The sequence below is a fragment of the Bos mutus genome, chromosome X (genome assembly GCF_027580195.1).
Source record: "Bos mutus isolate GX-2022 chromosome X, NWIPB_WYAK_1.1, whole genome shotgun sequence".
NCBI classification, from domain to species: domain Eukaryota; kingdom Metazoa; phylum Chordata; class Mammalia; order Artiodactyla; family Bovidae; genus Bos; species Bos mutus.
Window position 1 is genome coordinate 79,749,904 of NC_091646.1, and position 19,767 is coordinate 79,769,670.

A 19,767-nucleotide genomic window follows, 5' to 3' on the forward strand; every position below is an offset into this window, starting at 1 on the left:
TGAAGAAGCAGTCAGGAAGATAAAAGGAACACCATGAGGTTTCTATGTTATGAAGACTAAGAGAAGGAATCATTATAAGAATGGAATGCTTAAGTCTGTTGAATGTTGGTGTCTCAATCAGTTCAGCCTACTATAATAGAATACCATAGTATTTCTCTTGTGGTCCAGTGGGTTAAGACTCCACATTTCCACTGCAGGGGGCATGGGTTTGATTCTTGGCCGGTGAACTAAGGTCCCACATGCCACACAGTGCAGCCAAAATAATAATATTATTATTATTTTTAATTAAAAAGAATACCATACACTGCCTGGTTTATAAACAACAGAAATTGGTTTCTCACAATTCTGGAGGCAGAAGTCCAAGATTAGGATGCCAACATGGTTCTGGTGAGAATCCTCTTCCAGGCTGCAGACAACCATTTTCTCTTTATATCCTTACATGGCAGAGAAAGCAAGAGAGGGCAAAAGAATTCTCTGGGATTTCTTTTTATAAAGGAAATGCTCCAATCACATTCATGAGGACACTGCCCTCATGACCTAATCACCCCATAGGCCCCACCTCCTAATACTATTACACTGGGAGTTTGAATTTCAACATATGAATTTTAGGGTGACACAAACATTCAGTCCGTAACAGTTGGTAAGTTGTTGAGTAAAATGAGGATAAAAAAATATTGCAATTGGCAACCTAGAGTTCACCAGTGACCATGCCAAGTGCAATTTCACTGGATGGGTGGGGACCAACTCACAATGGGTTGAAGAGAGAAAGGAACGTAACATCAGGTCCAAAATCCCACTTGACACCATCTGAGTTCAGTGCATATTAACCAAGATCTTTGTTTCTTCTTAGGAGGAAGTGTAAAATACCATACATATTAAGAGGATATACTTTAGAGTCAGACTGCATAGTTCTAGTTCTGACTTAATCACTTACTAGTAATGTGACCTTGGGCAAATAATTTTCCTTCTTTGTGCCTCAATTTCCTCACTTCTGAAGTGATGATATGTTGTTGTGAGATATATAAAAATTAATCTGTATGACATAGAATAGTGTCTGGCACCTAATAAATGCTAATAAAAACGATAGATCTATTTCATTTCACCTTTCAGAGAAATCTCTGTGTTGGGATCCTGGAGACCAGGTTTCCTTCCAGCCCTGCTTCTGCTACAGATGCCCTGAGTAGCCACCTAAAAAATAAACAAATTAAAATAAAAGATTCCTAGAAATTCAGGGACATGGAATAAGTTCTAGCCTATCTCAATGGCAACCTACAGCAAATTAAGGATGGGTGAAATCATGATATCTTATACATACATTCACAGGGACCACTGAAATTTGAAGGGCAAGAAACAAACTCATTAGCTGCTGAATGTAATGTGACATCAAGTAGGAGGCAGCAGAGTGCAATGAAACGAGAACTGAGCTGGGAAGCAAAGTGAAGGAAGAAACAATCAGAACCATAATTTTTTTTAAATTGTCTCCTCAGAACAACCAGGCATTTCACAGCAAGTACGATCAAGTGGTCAAGTACGATTCTCATTTCACAGGCGTGAAAACAGGCTCAGAGAGGGTAAGTACTGGATTGGCTAAAAGTTCGGGTTTTCCATATGGAAAAAATAGATCATGGTTCTACACTATTATGTAGAAAGATCAGAATTTGAACTCTGCTATTCTGATTCAAAACTGTCTGCTTTTTCTACCACTAAGGTAGCCACAGTGTTCTGTGATCCATAACTTAGGTTTTGGAGAGAGAAAGCCTAGATTTGATTCTGACTCCTGACATTTACCAGCTGTGTGACCCTGGGCAAGCCACTCCATTTCTCTGAGCTTTTCTTTCTCCATTAGTAAAACAGTGATGATAATGAGTATCTAATTTTCACAGGGCTGCTGTAAGGATTAAACACAGTAATATAAGTGAAACACTTATCACATAGCAAGTGATATGTAAGTGGTAGCTCGTAATCATACAATATTATACTACTCAAGGTCTAGATTTAGTTTTAGTAACCAATTTTTCCCAGAGAATTTACTATACCTCCCTAGGTTCCTGTTTTTACCTCATCTCTAAGGTCCCTTTATGTTCATTAAAAACAATAGCCTATATGTATTGAGCTACTGGTTTTATTTCGTCTTAATTTTAAGCATCTTATGTGAATACTGACTACTTCCTATGCGATTGAGATCACAAAGGCTTTACTCATATTTGACCTATATCTATCGGGAAACTATTCATATTATAACCCTTTCTGTGATTTTCTGTCCCTATTTAGTCCTTCATTAGTTAAAAGTACTACATAAACATCTATTATGGTACCAAATGTCTATGTAAATAAACTATTCTGCTGCTTTCATTTCTCCTCTCTAAACACCTTCCAATTGACTAACCTCAGTAGATTCTGGCATTTATTTCTTCCAGAGATTCTCTCTAAGATAAACTCAAAAGTATGAAGAGTTTACATCCATAGAATTCCTCAGAGAATCAAGTAAAACCTTTTCTTCTCTGAAAAACATCACATGAGCCCACAAAAATTTGCTTAAAGAGAATATACCCCTAACATATCACACTCTCAATCAACTAATAAAAACATTTACTAAAAGTTCTCAAAGTAGGGGGTTAAAGATGAGAGATTTGGCAGCAAATGATAGTAGAACAATTGATTATATATAAGAAAAAAAAATGAAATTGGAGCCTTAAAATATACCATCTACAAAATGCAACTTCAGACTTATGAGTTACTTACAAATAAAGGCAAAACTTTGAGAAAGAAAAAAAGAACAGCCCCTGACATTCAGAAGCTACCCCAGCACTCACTGCTAGGCCACTTGATTCTCCTATTTAGATATAAACACAGAATACCAACCTCAGACAAATTTACTCTAAGATCATAACAAATTGAGACAAAGCATGGTCACTTCATAATTTTGTCTAAACACTGCCACTTGGTCTTCCCAGGAGGCACTAGTAGTAAAGAAGTCCCCTGCCAATGCGGGAGACATAAGAGTCTAGAGTTCGTTCCCTGGGTTGGGAAGATTCCTTGGAGGAGGGCATGGCAACCCACTCCAGTATTCTTGTCTGGAGAATCCTATGACAGAAGAGCCTGGCGGGCTACAGTCCATAGGGTTGCAAAGAGTCAGACGCAACTGAAGCGACTTAGCATGCATGCATGCATGCATGCAAGCACTGCCACTTCAGTTCAGTTCAGTTCAGTCACTCAGTCGTGTCTGACTCTAAGACCCCATGAATTGCAGCACACCAGGCCTCCCTGTCCATCACCAACTCCCGGAGTCCACCCAAACTCATGTCCATCGAGTCGGTGATGCCACCCAGCCATCTCATCCTCTGTCGTCCCCTTCTCCTCCTGCCCCCAATCCCTCCCAGCATCAGAGTCTTTTCCAATGAGTCAACTCTTCGCATGAGGTGGCCAAAGTACTGGAGTTTCAGCTTTAGCATCAGTCCTTCCAATGAACACTCAGGACTGATCTCCTTTAGGATGGACTGGCTGGACCTCCTTGCAGTCCAAAGGACTCTCAAGAGTCTTCTCCAACACCACAGTTCAAAAGCATCAATTCTTCGGCGCTCAGCTTTCTTCACAGTCCAACTCTCACATCCATACATGACCACAGGAAAAACCATAGCCTTGACTAGATGAACCTTTGTTGGCAAAGTAATGTCTCTGCTTTTCAATATGCTATCTAGGTTGGTCATAACTTTCCTTCCAAGAAGTAAGCGTCTTTTAATTTCATGGCTGCAATCACCATCTGCCCGATTTTGGAGCCCCCCAAAAATAAAATCTGCCATTGTTTCCATTGTTTCCCCATCTATTTCCAATAAAGTGATGGGACCGGATGCCATGATCTTAGTTTTCTGAATGTTGAGCTTTAAGTCAACTTTTTCACTCTCCTCTTTCACCTTCATCAAGAGGCTTTTTAGTTCCTCTTCACTTTCTGCCATAAGGGTGGTGTCATCTGCATATCTGAGGTTATTGATACATTTCTCCTGGCAATCTTGATTCCAGCTTGTGCTTCTTCCAGCCCAGTGTTTCTCATGATGTACTCTGCGTAGAAGTTGAATAAGCAGGGTGACAATATACAGCCTTGACGTACTCCTTTTCCTATTTGGAACCAGTCTGTTGTTCCATGTCCAGTTCTAACTGTTGCTCCCTAACCTGCATATAGGTTTCTCAAGAGGTAGGTCAGGTGGTCTGATATTCCCATCTCTTTCAGAATTTTCCACAGTTTATTGTGATCCACACAGTGAAAGGCTTTGGCATAGTCAATAAAGCAGAAATAGATGTTTTTCTGGAACTCTCTTCCTTTTTCAATGATCCAGCGGATGTTGGCAATTTGATCTCTGGTTCCTCTTACAAAGTACCAAACACTCCCCTCTTTGCCAAAATGAGTGACTTCTACTTCTTTATCAATTATAGCTTTAGCTATATGCTATTCTCTCCTCCCAATAGATAAAATTTATTGACATACCCAATTACAAAATCATCCCCTCTTCCTGATGGCATGAAAACTAGACCAAACTCCCACTTTCTGAGACCCTCCTGCAAAACACTCACCCAAAGTTCAACTTCAATAAAAGGGTTTTTTCCTATAAAATCTTACTGAGACACCCCTTAATTCCTCATGGCACTCATTTATAGTCCTGAATAGGTATCTGAGATCGCCTAGGGGCTCACAGGTGTATTGAGTGTCATCTTCTGTTTTCTTCTGTAGCTTGACTCATGTCCTGGTATCTTGACTGCTGTGGGAGTAGAAAGTATTACAGGGTAGGGGTCCTTCCATGTGGGATGGAGTTGAGCCTTTGGGGACCCATCTTTCCAGACTTTAATTAGGACTTGAGTCCCTGGAGCATATAGTGGTGACTCCTTACAATCTTTTGGGTCCTTGTTCATTCCCCACAAGCATATATCCTGTTGGAATTGCCCAATGGCCATGGTATAAGACTGGAGGGTCTGAATCTCTGGATCTAGGAAGAGGTCATTGACATAAACAAAAGGTCTCCCATATAAAATCTCATAAGGACTAAGACCAACCTGTTCCTTAGGGGCAATACAGGTGCTGAGGAGAGCTAATGGTAAAGCCTCCTTCCATCCCAGGGAGGTCTCCTGGGTTATATTTTTTATTGCTGATTTTAAGAATTGGTTGGCTCTTTCTACTTTTCCTGAAGACTGAGGTCTCCAGGCACAAGGGAGATAATAAGTAATTCCCAATGCTTTAGAGACCCCTTGGGTGACCTTAGAAGTAAATGATGTCCCATTGTCACTTTGTAATGACCTGGGCAGACCAAATCCTGATTAAAGCATCTGCCTGCAATGCAGGAGACATGGGTTCGATCTCTGGGTTGGGAAGATCCCCTGGAGAAGGAAATGGAAACCGACTCCAGTATTCTTGCCTGGAGAATCACATGGAGGTAGGAGCCTGGTAGGCTACAGTCCATGGGGTCGCAAAGAGTCAGACACGACTGAGCAACTTCACTTCAGCCTTCTCAGTCAGGGTAGGAAAGCCTTCAATCCATCCTGTGAATGTATCTATCAAGACTAATAGGTATTTATACCTTTCCTCTCTTGGGTAGGTCCCATGTTATTGGATGGGCTGGGCCAGCTAAGGTCTTTGAGCTCCGTGGGGGTTGTTTAATTGGCAAGTGGGATAAGAGGAGACCACTTGCCTTATAGTTGTTTGGAGGCCTGTTCCTCTGAAGGACCTTCCTAGTAATCTTTGGAGGGCCTTCTCCCCTAAATGAGTGGTGGCATAAACGGAGTTAACCAACTTCTATTGGAGGTTCCCAGGCAGAAAAAGGAGTTCCTCCTTTTGGAACCACCCAATATGATCTTGAAAGTCCTCACTCTTAGCTTTAAGAGTCTCACCTTCAGTATATGAAGGAGTTTCTAGCAAATTAGTCTGTGGAACTAGGATGGCAACCCCTATTAAGTCATTGTTCTGTAATGCTGCTCTCTTAGCTGCCTGATCAGCTGCTTGGTTCCCTTGGTGCCACTTCTGTGCTCCCTTTTTGGTGTCCTTTACAGTGGGAGACTGAAAACTCAGTGGGCAGATGGACTGCCTCCAAAAGTCTAATAATTTGATCACCACATTTGATTGGGGACCCTCGGGTGGTCAAGTGGCCCCTTTCTTTCCAAATAGCAGCATGTGCATGTAACACCAGAAAGTCATACTTGGAGTCAGTGTAAATGGCTATTCTTTTTCCTTTACCCAGTTCTAAAGCTCGAGTCAGGGCTATGAACTCAGCTAATTGGGCTGAAGTACCTGGTGGAAGAGGCTTAGCCTCTATGATCTCAAAATTGGAGACTACTGCCTATCCAGCTCTTCTTTTTCCATCTAAGACAAAGCTGCTTCCATCAGTGTACCAGATTTCCTCAGGATTGGTCAGAAGATCTTCCGACAATCCCTCTCGGGGTTTTGTCCAGTGGTCCAAGGTTTCTAGACAAGAGTGAAAGGGGAGAGAGCCCTCAGGGGTAGGCAGGAGGGTGGCTGGGTTAAGAACCTCACAAGGGGATATAGTGAGGCCTGGATTTTCCATCAGCATTACTTGATATCTGAGGATTCTTTAATTAGACATCCTTAAATGGCCTCTCCCATTTAGGAGTTGTTTTACTTGGTGGCTGGTAAAAATAGTTAGTTTGTCCCCAAAGGAGAGTTTTAAAGCATCTTCTATCATGATTGCAATAGCTGCAAGATTTTGAAGGCAGGAGGGCCAGGCTTGGGCGGTTGGATTGAGCCTCTTGGATAAGTAAGCTACAGGCTGGGGCTCAGATCGCAACCTTTGAGTTAACATTCCCAAGGCTATTCCTTCTCTTTCATGAACATAAAGTTGGAATGCTTTTTCTGGGTCTGGCAACCTCAAGGCAGGTGCCTGAGTTAAGGCCTGTTGTAATGTAGCCTCTGCCTTCTTTTGAGGAGTTCCCCATATCGGTGGGATTGAATCATCCCGTCCCTTTAAGCTTTCATATAAGGGCTGGGTGAAATAGACCACAGTTGGGTATCCAGATTCTACAATACCCAGTTAACCCCAGGAAAGCTTGCAATTGTTTTTGAGTCATGGGGGAGGGCAACTGGAGGATTTCTTGTACCTGATTAGAGGACAGCCTCCTAGGCCCGTGTGTAATCTGAACTCCCAGGTAAAGGTAAGTGACCTTTGATCTTTGTCTCGACCATCTGTGCCTTAGCACGGGAGACTTTATATCCCCTTTCTGCCAAAAAGTTTAGAACCTGAATTGCATATTTTGGGGCATTTTTTTCATCTGGAGAGCAGATTAGTAGGTCATCTACGTATTGTAATATTTTCCCATTAGGTCCCAGGTCGAGATCTAGGAGATCCCGACCAAGAGCCTGTCCAAACAAGTGAGGGCTATCTCTGAACCCCTGAGGTAATACTGTCCAAGTCATCTGTTGGCGTTTTTTTTTTCCTGGGACCTCCCACTCAAAGGCAAAAAGATATTGGGATCCTCTTAGCCAGTGGTATGCAAAAAAAAAAGAGCATCTTTGAGATCCAAGACTGTAAACCACTTGGCACTGGGTGGCATTTGTCCCAAGATTACATAGGGATTGGGTACTGTGGGATGGAGGGGAACTACAGCTTCATTTATAATCCGGAGATCTTGAACCATTCTCCAGGTTCCATCCTTTTTCTTTACTGAGAGGATTGGGGTGTTACATGGAGAATTGGTGGGGACCAATAGCCCACAAACAAGGAATTTATTTATTAAAGGCTGTAGTCCCTCCTGAGCCTCTCTTTTGAGGGGATATTGTTTCTGGTTAGGAAACCAAGTGGGATCTTGGAGGACAATGATGACCAGTTCAGCTTGGTGGGCTCGTCCAGGAATTCTTTGGTCCCACACCTAGGGGTTAAGTTTGTCCTCCCATAGTTTTTGGTCCCTGTCTATTGGAGAAGGTGTAATGGGTTCTTCAGTAGTAACCAGAAGTTGTAGCGCCCTAGGGGCTGAAAAGCTTCCCATCATAAGGGTGGTCCCCAGTTTAGTGAGTATATCTCTTCCCAATAAGGGAGTAGGACACTCAGGGACCACCAGAAACTGGTCGGAAAATATTTGTCCATCCCAGCAACAAAGAAGTGCTTGGGTGAATCTTTTAGTAGTTGCTTTTCCTGTAGCACCCAAAATGGTACAGGTTTGGGAGGAGAAGACTCTGGAGTAGGAGATCAAGACAGAGTAGGTAGCCCCTGTGTCAACCAAGAAATTCTCAGACCTACCTGCCACATCCAGTTGCACACTTGGCTCCAGCCCCGTGATGGTTATCCATGACAGGTGGGCTGGCTGGAGTGGGCCGCTTCAATCCTCTTGAACCATAGTGAGGGAAGGCTTGGCACTTGACCTTGAGGCTTTTGGGTCCCCAGGGCAGAGTGCCGCTCAATGTCCCAGTTGATGGCATTTGTAGCAAACCGTTTTAGGAGACTTGTCATGGTTTGGACACTCTTTGGCCCAATGCCCCACCTGTCTACAGATTAGGCATTTGCCTCGTGCCTTGTCCTTCAAGGACTCGGGGTTTGCCACAGGGCTTTCCTGGAGGGCAGCCAGCATCTGGGCATTTCCTTTTCTCCCTCTCCTGGGCCTTGGCCTTCTTCTCCTGTTCTCTGTTATAAAAGATATTGGTGGCTGTCTGGACCATCTCATCTAAAAAGGAAGCAGGGTCCTGCTGCTGTAGCTGTTGTAACTTAATTCTGATATCTGATGCACACTGGGACAGGAATTTGTCCTTTAAAATCACCTGCCCCTCGTAAGAGTCTAAGTCCAGATTGGTAAACTTTTGGAGGGCCTCTTTTAGCCTTTCCAGAAAAGCAATTGGGTTCTCATTGGGCTCCTGAGTTATTGCTGAGACCCAGGCATAGCTAATTACTTTTTGTTGGGCTGCTTTCATTCCTGTCTTCACACAGATTAGAAAATGATCCCTTTCCCTGATGTGCTCAGGGTCATTATAATTTCAATTAGGATCGGAGGAAGGGACTGCAGTTTCCCCTACTGGGTATCTATCACTTGACATGTGAAGCCCAGTTGCATACCTTCAGGCTTCCTTTAAGACCCTAGTATGTTCAGGATCAGATAAAGTTTGACTAAATATGACCATGATGTCCTTCCACGTGAAGTCAAAGGCCAAGGCAATATGTTGGAATGTATCTATATATTTGCCTGGGTCATCTGTATAGCTTCCCAGGTCTTGTTTGATCTGTCTTAGTTCTAAAAGGGAGAAGGGCTTATGGACCCCGGTTGGTCCAAATTCTCCTCCAGTTTCAACTAAGGGACATACTCGAGCTGGCTTTTGTGGAGGGGGTGCTCCTGGATATGGGGGCACGTTTGGATACAAGGAAGGAGCACCAGGCAACTCAGGAGCCGTGGAAGGCTCCAGTCTCTTTGGGGGAATGAGAGGTGAGCCTTTACAGGGGGGTTACTTCTCTTGGTTGCCTGTGCCTAACACCATTTGCCTAGTAGGCTCACTTTTAGGGTGTACAACAATCCCATACTTAAAACAGAGTTCCTTCATATCTCTTAGTCAGAAGAAAATTTGGACATAGGGGATCTCTGTTCATTTCCCTTGTCTTTTGCAGAATAATTCTAGTTGCCGGATGGTACTGTAATTTAAACTCCCATCCTCAGGCCAGTGTTCCTCGTCCCCCAGTGGATACTGCGGCCACGCAGTGGCACAAAAGAATTTTAAGCGACTTCTTAGAGTTAGAGGATCAAACAGGTTCCAGTTATCAAGGATGCATCTCAAGGGCATCTGTCAGGAAGTGGATTGGTTATTTCCCATCTGAAAGACAGTCATGACAGGGAGGAAAAGAAAAAAAAAAAAAAAAAAAACTAATAGGCCTTCAATTTCCATGGGTGGACTTCCTTAAGGGTGAGTCTTTTTGAAGCTTATCCTACCCAGTACTGTTGCAACCTGAGAGCCAGGCATCCCCGGGTCAGGGTACAGATTCCCAGGCAGGCTGAGGTGTGACAGCCTCCTAGAGATTGAATGCCTGGGCAGGTCGAGGAGTGACGGCCTCCTGGGACTCCTGGACTGGCGGATCCCGAGCAGGTTGAAGCATGATAATCTTTCGAGGACCAGATTCCTAGGCAGGTCAAGGCAGGTTGACCTCCTGGGACCCCCGGACTGGAGTTGGGCATCCCCAAGGTCTCCAGCGTGACCAGTGCTGGGTAGGATTAAGGGGTTGTAATCTTAACTCATTGCTGGTTTGTCCACCATGGATGGGAATAGATATCATGATGTAAAGCAATCCAAGCCTGTGCCCTGAGACTGGGAAACAGTGTAACAGTCGTAAGACTTATCTTCTTACTGCTCTAAGGGATTGTAAGTCACTGATTTCTTTCCCTAGTTCTCCATAAGAGCAGGTTAGGGTATCTCAATGGTAAACATTTCATTGTCATAGACCCACTTTAGGTAATAACAAAAGTAGTGACAAAGGAATGAGTTATCTGGCCCTGTTAGGGACATTAAGATATTTTAATAGGCTGGGTGGAGCAATGTTGCCTACAAGGGGTCAGGGTCCTGATTGTAGTAGTTAGTAATTGGCTTAAGAGCAAATTTGTTAAGAGGCAACAGACCAGATGTTCCATAAAAGTGGAGTGGAGATTTGATCCAGGGGTATGTTTGTAACTTTAGGAGAAGGGTGGTAAGGGTTTGGGCACAAATGGCCTGCAGGGCTAACTCCCAAAGTGGCAAACATTATCCCTGGAAGCCCAATTGCCTTTGAAGGGATGTCAACCGATGGACTTCCAGTAGGCATTTTGTGACTGTTGCCCACCCTAGTGGGTTCACTGAGAGATGTTGATGTTGTACATGTTGTAGGAAACATGGAAGATGAAGGCCTGAATATCTAGAGGGATTGGTTATTATACAGTATTTCCCTCCCAAGGGCTAGCTATTTTCTGGTTGTCCCTCCAGATTGTAGAGGCAACATTGTGGGCCTGGATGGGGCTGAGGAAAGGAGCATGAAACAGGAGGGAAGGGGGCAGGGCACAACCTTTGAAAGAACGACATAGCACAAGGGCATAACGTAAACCTATTAAAATCACTTGGGTCCAAGATGACAAATTAAATTCAAGTAAACCTTAATCCCCAATCTGTAAGCCAAAAGACACACCCAGAGGTGGCAGGACAGATCTAAGTCACTGTCAAAAGATGGAGGAGTGGGTGGTTCCCCAATGGTTGGGATGACCCTCCCACTCATCAGCATATGAATTCACCCCTAGTAAAACCTGCTGCTGCTCCTACTGCTGTTAAGTCGCTTCAGTCTTGTCCAACTCTGTGTGACCACAGAGACAGCAGCCCACCAGGCTCTGCCATCCCTATGATTCTCCAGGCAAGAATACTGGAGTGGGTTCCCATTTCCTTCTCCAATGCCTGAAAGTGAAAAGTGAAAGTGAAGTCGCTCAGTCGTGTCCGACTCTTTGCCACCCCATGGACTGCAGCCCACCCGGCTCCTCCATCCGTGGGATTTTTCCAGGCAAGAGTACTGGAGTGGGGTGCCATTGCCTTCTCTGCTAGCAAAACCTAGCCAGGCCGAATTCCATGGCCCCAGCCCTTGCCCTTGGCAATGGCCCACACCCTGAAGAGTGTGCTTCTTTCTGAATCCTAACAAATCCACCTCTTGTTGCTTTGTCTCTCACTGAATTTTTGCAATGAGACATCAGAGCCTGAGCTTCATTAGGTCCTGAAGCCAGGCATCCTGGGTTTTGGCCGGCTCGAGTCCCAGGAGAGAGCTGAAGGACAGGAGGAAAAAGCAGTGGGAAAAACGTGCCAAGGGATCCCCTTCATACCTGACCTGTGCTCACAGTTTTCATTGGCCTGATCCTTGGCACAAAGAAGAGTAAGGACAGAAGAACCCCCACCAGCTTGGGTAACAGCTACTGGGGCTCAGCAGAGAGTGCTTTTGGGACATACCAAAGAGTAGCCTCTCCAGAGTCCCTCAGTTCACCCACTGCCGCTCAACTGTGTCACGGGGGGTTGAGGAGACAAGAAACGAGCGATTGTAAAGGAATTAAGATTTCGTTAGGCATATGTCCCTCCAGCCATAGGAGCGAGGACCTCCTACCTTAATCATTCTGCTGAGTTCGTTTTTCGCTGACCGGGTTTCCAGCATGATAGGCCTCTTGTCACTTCCCTTGCGCTGCGTTTTCTTCGCGTTCTGCTTCTACCGCGGGAGCTTCGCTGAGCTGGGCTCCTGCTACGCTTGGCCTCCTCCTTGCCGGGGCCACGACGAGGTTGTTTCAGCCAGGTTAAACCTGAATCACAGCACCATAGATGTCAAGCGAGTGTATGCTCCTCTGTTCTGTTTCGTCTCAACAAAGATTTGGGGTGACGTACATTAAAGCCCTTGGCACATCACAGCTCTCAGGTCTTGGACAGACCATGTTATAGCTTTTAGACAAATCAGTATTACAGCTCTATTTTATTTAGAAAATAGCAAGAGAATCCATCCTCGAGGCGTGAAGGCATGCCAACCCAAAGATGCGAAGAGAAGAGAGTGGGGGAGTGCGCCAGCACGCGGGGGGAGGGGGAGAGACGACGGGGTGGGGGGGGGGAGAGAGGGGGAGAGAGAGAGGGAGAGGGAGGGAAGGAGGGAGAGGGAGGGAGGGAGGGAGGGGGATGGAGGTGGGGACAGGGAGAGAGAGAGAGAGAGAGAGAGCGCGCGAGAGAGAGCGAGAGCACGCTTTGGCTCCTCTTTTTATATGTTTTTTTCCTCCCCCTGGGCCTGCCCTATGTAAATTGGGCTAGCCAGGAGTGCTGTTTGTTCTACCTGAGGTCCTCACTCAGGTCCTTGGACCTTCCTGTGACCTTCCTTTGTTCTATTTTCGTGGGCTTTTCCCTTCCTTGTCTTTTAGCCACTGCCATTTTGGACTCCTGTTTCCTATTCTAACTACCTAACACTGATATCTTAGAATGTATATTACGGAAGTGGGTCTGGTAGTATCCTTCTATTGTTAAGTTCTGATCCTGTTATCCTAAAATGTAAATTGTGGGAGTGGGTCTGGTAAAATTTTTATAAACATGAGACATTCTTTTGATTTATTGTAATAATTAATTAAAAAGAATATAATTTTTGCTAACACTTGCTAACACTAGCGACGGGGGCACTCTCTGTCCCCCTTCTGATGTCTATGTCAGAAGTTTCTCTATCCCTTTTCTTACTTTAATAAAACTCTGCTACACAAAAGCTCTTGAGTGATCAAGTCTGGTCTCTGGTCTCTTCTTCGGAGATCACAAATCCGACATTGTTCACCGTGAGCTATCAGCTTTGGAAATTAATGAACTACAGCTATGTATAACAAAATGGGTAAATCTTAGAAATAAAATGTTGAGTAGAAACAGCAAAATGCAGAAGAGTATGTAGAGTGTAATATTATATTTATGAAGTTAAAAATAAGGAAAAATTAAGCAAAATATTATTTATAAATACATACACAAGCAATAGAGCTTTTTGAAAATAATATAAAATTCAAAATAGTGGTTAACTATGTGGAGAGGTAGTAAATAGGATAGAGAAAAACATTCAGATAACTACAAGGTATTGGAAATGTTATAGTTTTTAAGTTGGATGGTAGCTTCATGGGTGTTTATTTTATTATTAATATTAAGCTTTATGACAAACATAAATTGCAAATATTATTTTTTATGTATTAAATATTACTTTATTTAAAATATTTTAAAGATAAATTAGGAGTATTATTTTTTATTATGGAAAATTTAAAGAATTTTTTTACATGTAAAGAAAGCAGCAAAGTTCATTTTTCTAAAAGGAAAAACACAGGAGGAAGAAAAGTTTGGTGAGCTCCTAAGAGGATCGAGAAGAGGAATACAATTCAGGGAAAAGAAAAAAACTTCCATTCTGAACCATGTTATTATTTTAATCCTAGGTCATTTAGGAAGCTATGCTGGCTGAAACTGGAATTTATTAAGGAGATTATACTTTCACCTGCAGTTTACATCAAGTAATTTTCAGCCATGTTCTGTTTCTTCATTTTTTAAATAGTTGTGAATGCTCTCCTTTCTCAAATCAACCTCAAACTTCAGAAATTACCACATAAAGAAGTAAATGAGCTACTTCTGTTGGGGCTAGAATGGGGTCAGTCTCATTTATACTCTTGGGGCTTCCCTAACTGGTTCTGGGGTCTTATTTAATGCCAGACCTTGGGTAGGTATTGAGAAGGATCATCTGTCCTCACAGGTTATTGTGACATTGTCCACTTGGCATCTTTAGATTGGCAGTATCTCTTGCCAGCCTTGGGACACAGAAGACTTTTTTTTAGTATTTATAACCCCAAGCCTTGTATTTCTGTCCCTCAATGTCATTAAAGCAGCCATTCCACTCCAAGGCTTCTCCAAGAAGCCATCAGAAGCAAGGCCCAGTTTCTACCTGACTCCTCCCACCTTCTCTAACTTCAGCCCAAAGGACACTCCTTGTGAATCTGATGGAAGTCCCATTCTCCCTCAAACCCAATTCTTCTTACTGTGCTCAAGTTTTTAGAAAAGAACGCTCAAATAAATATCTTGCTAGCTAATCTGCTTTCAGCTTGGCCACATATTTCCTACAAGGCTATGTAGGAAGTCTGAAACAGAGGCTATGAAACAGAGTCTGCTATCTGGCAGAAAGGGGGAAAAGACGAAATGAAATACAGGGAGAAAATAACTCTAGTATTTCAAAATAGTCGGAGATAAGCAAAGGCTTTTAAAATAGAGTTCAAAGGGTACTAGCCATAGAGTGAAAAAAACTGAAATTCTTTCAGAAAACAACTGTGTTTATCAAAAGACACTGTTAAGAGATTGAAAAGGCAAGACCAAAAAAGGAAAAAGATATTTGAAATATATTGGGTTGGCCAAAAAGTTCATTCAGGCTTTCTGTAACAGTTAGCCAAAAACCCAAATGAACTTATTGGCCAACCCATATATATCCAACAAAGGATTCATGTTAACAATATATAACAAAGTTCTAGAAATCTAAAGGAAGGAAAATGCAGACAATTTAATTGAAAACTGACTTTAAACCAGCACCACACAAAAGAACAAATGTTCAACTTCATAAGTCATAATGAAAATGCAAATTCAAATAATAATCTAGGACTTCCTTGGTGGCGCAGTGGATAGGAATCCACCTGCCAATGCAGGGAACTTGTTTCAATCCCTGGACCAGGAAGATTCCACATGCTGTGGGCAACTAAGTCCTTGCACCACAACTACTGAGCCCATACTCTGGAGCCATGTGTTGCAACTGTTGAGTCCACGTGCTGTAACTACTGAAGCCCACACACCTAGACCCTGTTCTCCACAAGAGAAGTCACTGCAGTGAGAAGCCTGTGCACCACAATGAAAAATAGCCCCCACTCGAGGCAACTAGAGAAAGCCCTCAAAAAGCAACAAAGACCCAGCACAGCCAAAAATAAATAAAAAAAATTACTTTTAAAAAATCATAATGTAACATCATTATACACCTACTAGTGTGGTTAAAATAGAAAAGACTAACAATACCACATGTTGGCAAAGATGTGGAACATCTTGATGGGAAACATAAACTGGTACAATCACTTTGGAAAACTGGCAATAACTACTAAAGCTAAACATATGTATACCCAGTGACCCAGCAATTCTACTTCTTATATATACCCAAGAGAAATACATACATATGTTCACCAATAGACATATATAAGAATATTTGTGTTAGCATTATTTATAATAGCCCCAAATGGAAATGACCCAAATTCTCAACAGTAAAATGGATAAACTATAGTGTATTCACACAATGGAATGACATACAACAATGAGAATGAATAGGTCCCTACATGAAACAACACAGAAGACTCTCACCAATACAACATTAAGTAAAAGAAGCCAGACATGTGTACATACTGTATGATTAAATTTATATGAAGTTCTAAAAGAGGCAAATTAATTTTTTGTCTTAGAAATCAGAGTAGTGGTTATCTTAGAGATGAGTAGTGACTGGGAAGGCATATGAGGAGAGTTTCTGGGGGACTGGTCATGTTCTGTTTTGGGATCTGGATGCTCGCTACATACCTGTGTTCTCTATGAAAATTCATTAAACCCTACATTTAAGATCTGGATATTTTTCTATATGTATATGATACTTCAATAAAAGGTCTACCTAAAAAAACTTTTACCTAAAATATATTCAGCCACATTGAGCCTGTAAGTCTGAGGCCAGACTCTGAAATGTAATTCACCAAGATAATCTATGCCATCCTGAAACTGCTTTAAGTATGCCCTTCCATTTTTCCTAGTGTTATCCTTATGCAGCTTTTCCTGAAACAAAGAGGACTTAGCAAAATTTATTCTATAGATCCTCTTATTGGAATTTTGAATAATGTAATCTGACCACATATGTAGATTTTCATTAAATATGGTGAGTGATCTGGAAATTTTACTCCATACTTACCTTATCTAGAAGTGAGGGACATCAATTTATTTGACCTTACTTGTCCTGCCCAGCTTCACTTGATGTCAAGTCTCACCTCTCAAGCAAATTACAAATATCTTCTTTTCCTTCTTTTTACTTCTCCAGGTTCTCATTTCATACCTTCAACTAAACAGGAGATGCAAACTTTATCGCTTTTACAAATATCACATATGCTTTTTATAGAAAAGTTAAGCAGTAGAGAAAAGAACAAAGAAGGCAACAAATACCCCCCAAACTCCACCACCCAAGAATAACCAGAATAAACAATTGGTGAGGTCTCTCTGTAGGATGAATTCAAACAGCAAGAAGAATACATAGCAGAGTAGATGTCTGGTGGATGGAGAGATAATTTTATGAAAATTTAAGCCACAAATTGGGAGAAAATAAATTTCCATAAATATTGCAATGAAGGATTAACATCCAGTATAAATAAGGAACTCCTAGCAATTCAGTTAAAAAGTGGGAAAATGATATGAAGACAATTCACACAAAATGAACTACAAAAGAGCCAATAAACATATGAAAAGATGGTAAAGCTTACTAGTAATCAGGAAAACTAAAAGTAAAATGACATTAGAGTGAAAGAGATGGAACTTATTCCCACGTCTATGCAATCTGATTGGTAATATTTCACATCCATCTGATTAGCAACATCTAATTAAATTAAAAAATTAACTAGATCTGGTAATATCAAGTATTGGTAAGAAATTGAAGGAAAAAAGTCTCAGATATTAATGGTTGGAATATAAATAAGAACAGATAGTTTGGGGGAGTAATTCAGAAATACCTAGTAAAATTAAATATTGAGGTCCAGGAGAAATCAAAGCACTTGTTTGAAAAAAGACTTTTATAAGAATGTTCACAGCTACTGTATTAGTTATCTATTGCCACATAATAGAGTATCTCAAAATTCAGTGTCTTAAAACAACAAATGTTAATTTTCTCAGTTGCATTCACAGCTTAGTTGAATGCCTTTGCCTCAAGATCTCTCACAGGGCTGCAATCAAGGTATCATCTGGGGCTGTGCTCTCATATGAAGATTCAGCTGAAGGAGGTAGATTACACAAGTTCATGTGTACCAGGACGCAGCGATCATTTGGGGTCACTTTAGAGGTTGCCTACCACAGCAAGTTTATTCAAAACAGCCCCAAACTGGAAATAGCTTGGATGTTCATTGATAAGAAAATGGATAAACAAAGTATGGTGCATTCATACAATAGAATACTATTCAGTAATAAAAAGGCTGAGTTAAAGAAGCCTTACACAAAAGAATATACAGTGCATGATTCAATTTATATGAGTTTCTATAACAGACAGAACTGCTCATCTGTGGCAGAAAAAAATCAAAACAGTGATTGCCTGGGGTAGAGGTAATTGACTGGGAAGAGGTGTGAAGGAACTTGGGCTTCTCAGGTGGCACTAGTGGTAAAGAATCCACCTGCCAATGCAGGAGAGTTAAGAGATATGGGTTCAATCCCCAGATCCAGAAGATGCCCTGGAGGAGGGCATGGCAACCCACTTCTCTGTTCTTGCCTGGAAAATCCCCATGGACAGTGAAGCCTGGTGGACTACAGTCCATAGGGTCGCGAAGAGTAGGACATTACTGAAGCGATGTAGCAGGCACACACGTGAAGGAACTTTCTGGGTTGATGCTAATTTTCTGTGTACTGAAAGGAATTACAACAATGCAAGTACATGCATTTGTCAAAACTCATTGTATTACCACTTAAGATTTGTGTACTTTATTACATACAAATTTTACCTCTAAAGAAAAAAGAACCATACACAAATACTGACTTCTATTTAATGAGGTATGTGCTGAAGTATTTAGGAGTGAAGTTACTGATGTCTGCAATTTCGAAAAGCATCAGAAAAATAAGATAGATTGATGGATTAATAGAGGAATGGATAGATGGATATTTATGTATCATAAAACAAGTATTGCAAAATGTTAATTGTAGAATCTAGGTGGTGGGTACGTGTGAACTCACTGTACAATTCTTTCAATTTTTCTGTATGTTTGAAAATTTTCTTAATAAAATGTTGGAGAAAAAGATATATATTCCCTATTACCTAGTAATCCAATTCTAAGTATTTATCCCACAGAAAAATCTCAAACATGAGTATAGGTAGACATATGCAAGGAAGCTTACTGCAGCACTCTATGTAATAGCAAAAAGGTGGAACCAGCTCAACTGTACTTCAGTAAAGGAATGGATAAATCAACTATGATTTGAATAGAATATACAATGGAGCTAGATCTACATGAATCAACTGGGATAAACCTGGAAAACAACATTAAGTTTAAAAGGCAAGCTTCAAAATCATACATACACTTTGAGACCTTTTTGCAAAAGCAATGATAAATATTGTTTATGGCAACTGACATAAAATAAAAGTATAAAAGCATTCATTGAAATAATATATACCCTGTTGAGGATGATGGCAACCATTGAGGAGGGACAAAGGGGAAAGGGATGTGGGGTGGGGCTTGAGAAGTATCTGTAATGTTTTCTTTCTTTCAAAAGTAATCTGGAGACTTCCTGGGCAATCCAGTGGTTGAGGCTCTGCTTTCATTGCAGGGGTCACAGGTTTGATACCTGGTCAGGGTAAGATCCTGCATGCTCCATGGCATGGCCAAATAAATAAATAAAACAGTCAGCCATGGAAAGAATTGGCATTAAAAAATCTGTAGCAATTGTGAAAATACATTAATATGTTTATTCTTAGTGGTAGGTTCATTCTCATTTAAATAATTACCATATTCTATATTTCCTGTAGAAGGGAAAGGCTACCCACTCTGGTATTCTGGCCTAGAGAATTCCATGAACTGTATAGTTCATGGAGTCACAAAGAGTTGGACACGACTGAGCGACTTTCACACTTCACTATATTCTAGGAACTTGGCTAAATGTTTTATATATATGTCTGATATCTCATTTAATCCTCAAGTGAGGTAGATTATCATTCATATCCACTTTCCAAATTAGGAGCCTAAAGCTTAAGGAGATTAACTTAACCAACACCACACATACTAGTAGATTCAGAAAGTCTAATTGCAGTGCTTACATGCTTGATCACTCTACTACATGTATTGTCTGTCTCCTGACTAACACTGTGTGGTGTGTGTTAGTGTTAGTCTCTCAGTTGTGTCTGACTGTTTGCAATCCCATGGACTGTAGCCCGCCAGGCTCCTCTGTCCATGGGATTTCCCAGGCAAGTATGGAGTGGGTAGCCATTACCTTCTTCAGGGGATCTTCTTGACCCAGGGATTGAACCTGGGTCTCCTACATTGCAAGCAGATTCTTTACCATCTGAA

The 19,767-nt window shown here is 41.7% G+C and overlaps 1 long non-coding RNA gene across 1 annotated transcript; it reads right to left on the bottom strand.

Annotated features, from left to right (window-relative positions):
• Nucleotides 1-9,849: 9,849 nt before the first annotated feature.
• Nucleotides 9,850-12,484, bottom strand: LOC138986401 (uncharacterized). The gene is made up of 3 exons (XR_011463252.1): nucleotides 12,344-12,484; nucleotides 12,072-12,261; nucleotides 9,850-11,380 (listed from the first exon to the last, which is right to left on the bottom strand). It is a non-coding gene; the product is annotated as an uncharacterized lncRNA (long non-coding RNA).
• Nucleotides 12,485-19,767: the final 7,283 nt, after the last annotated feature.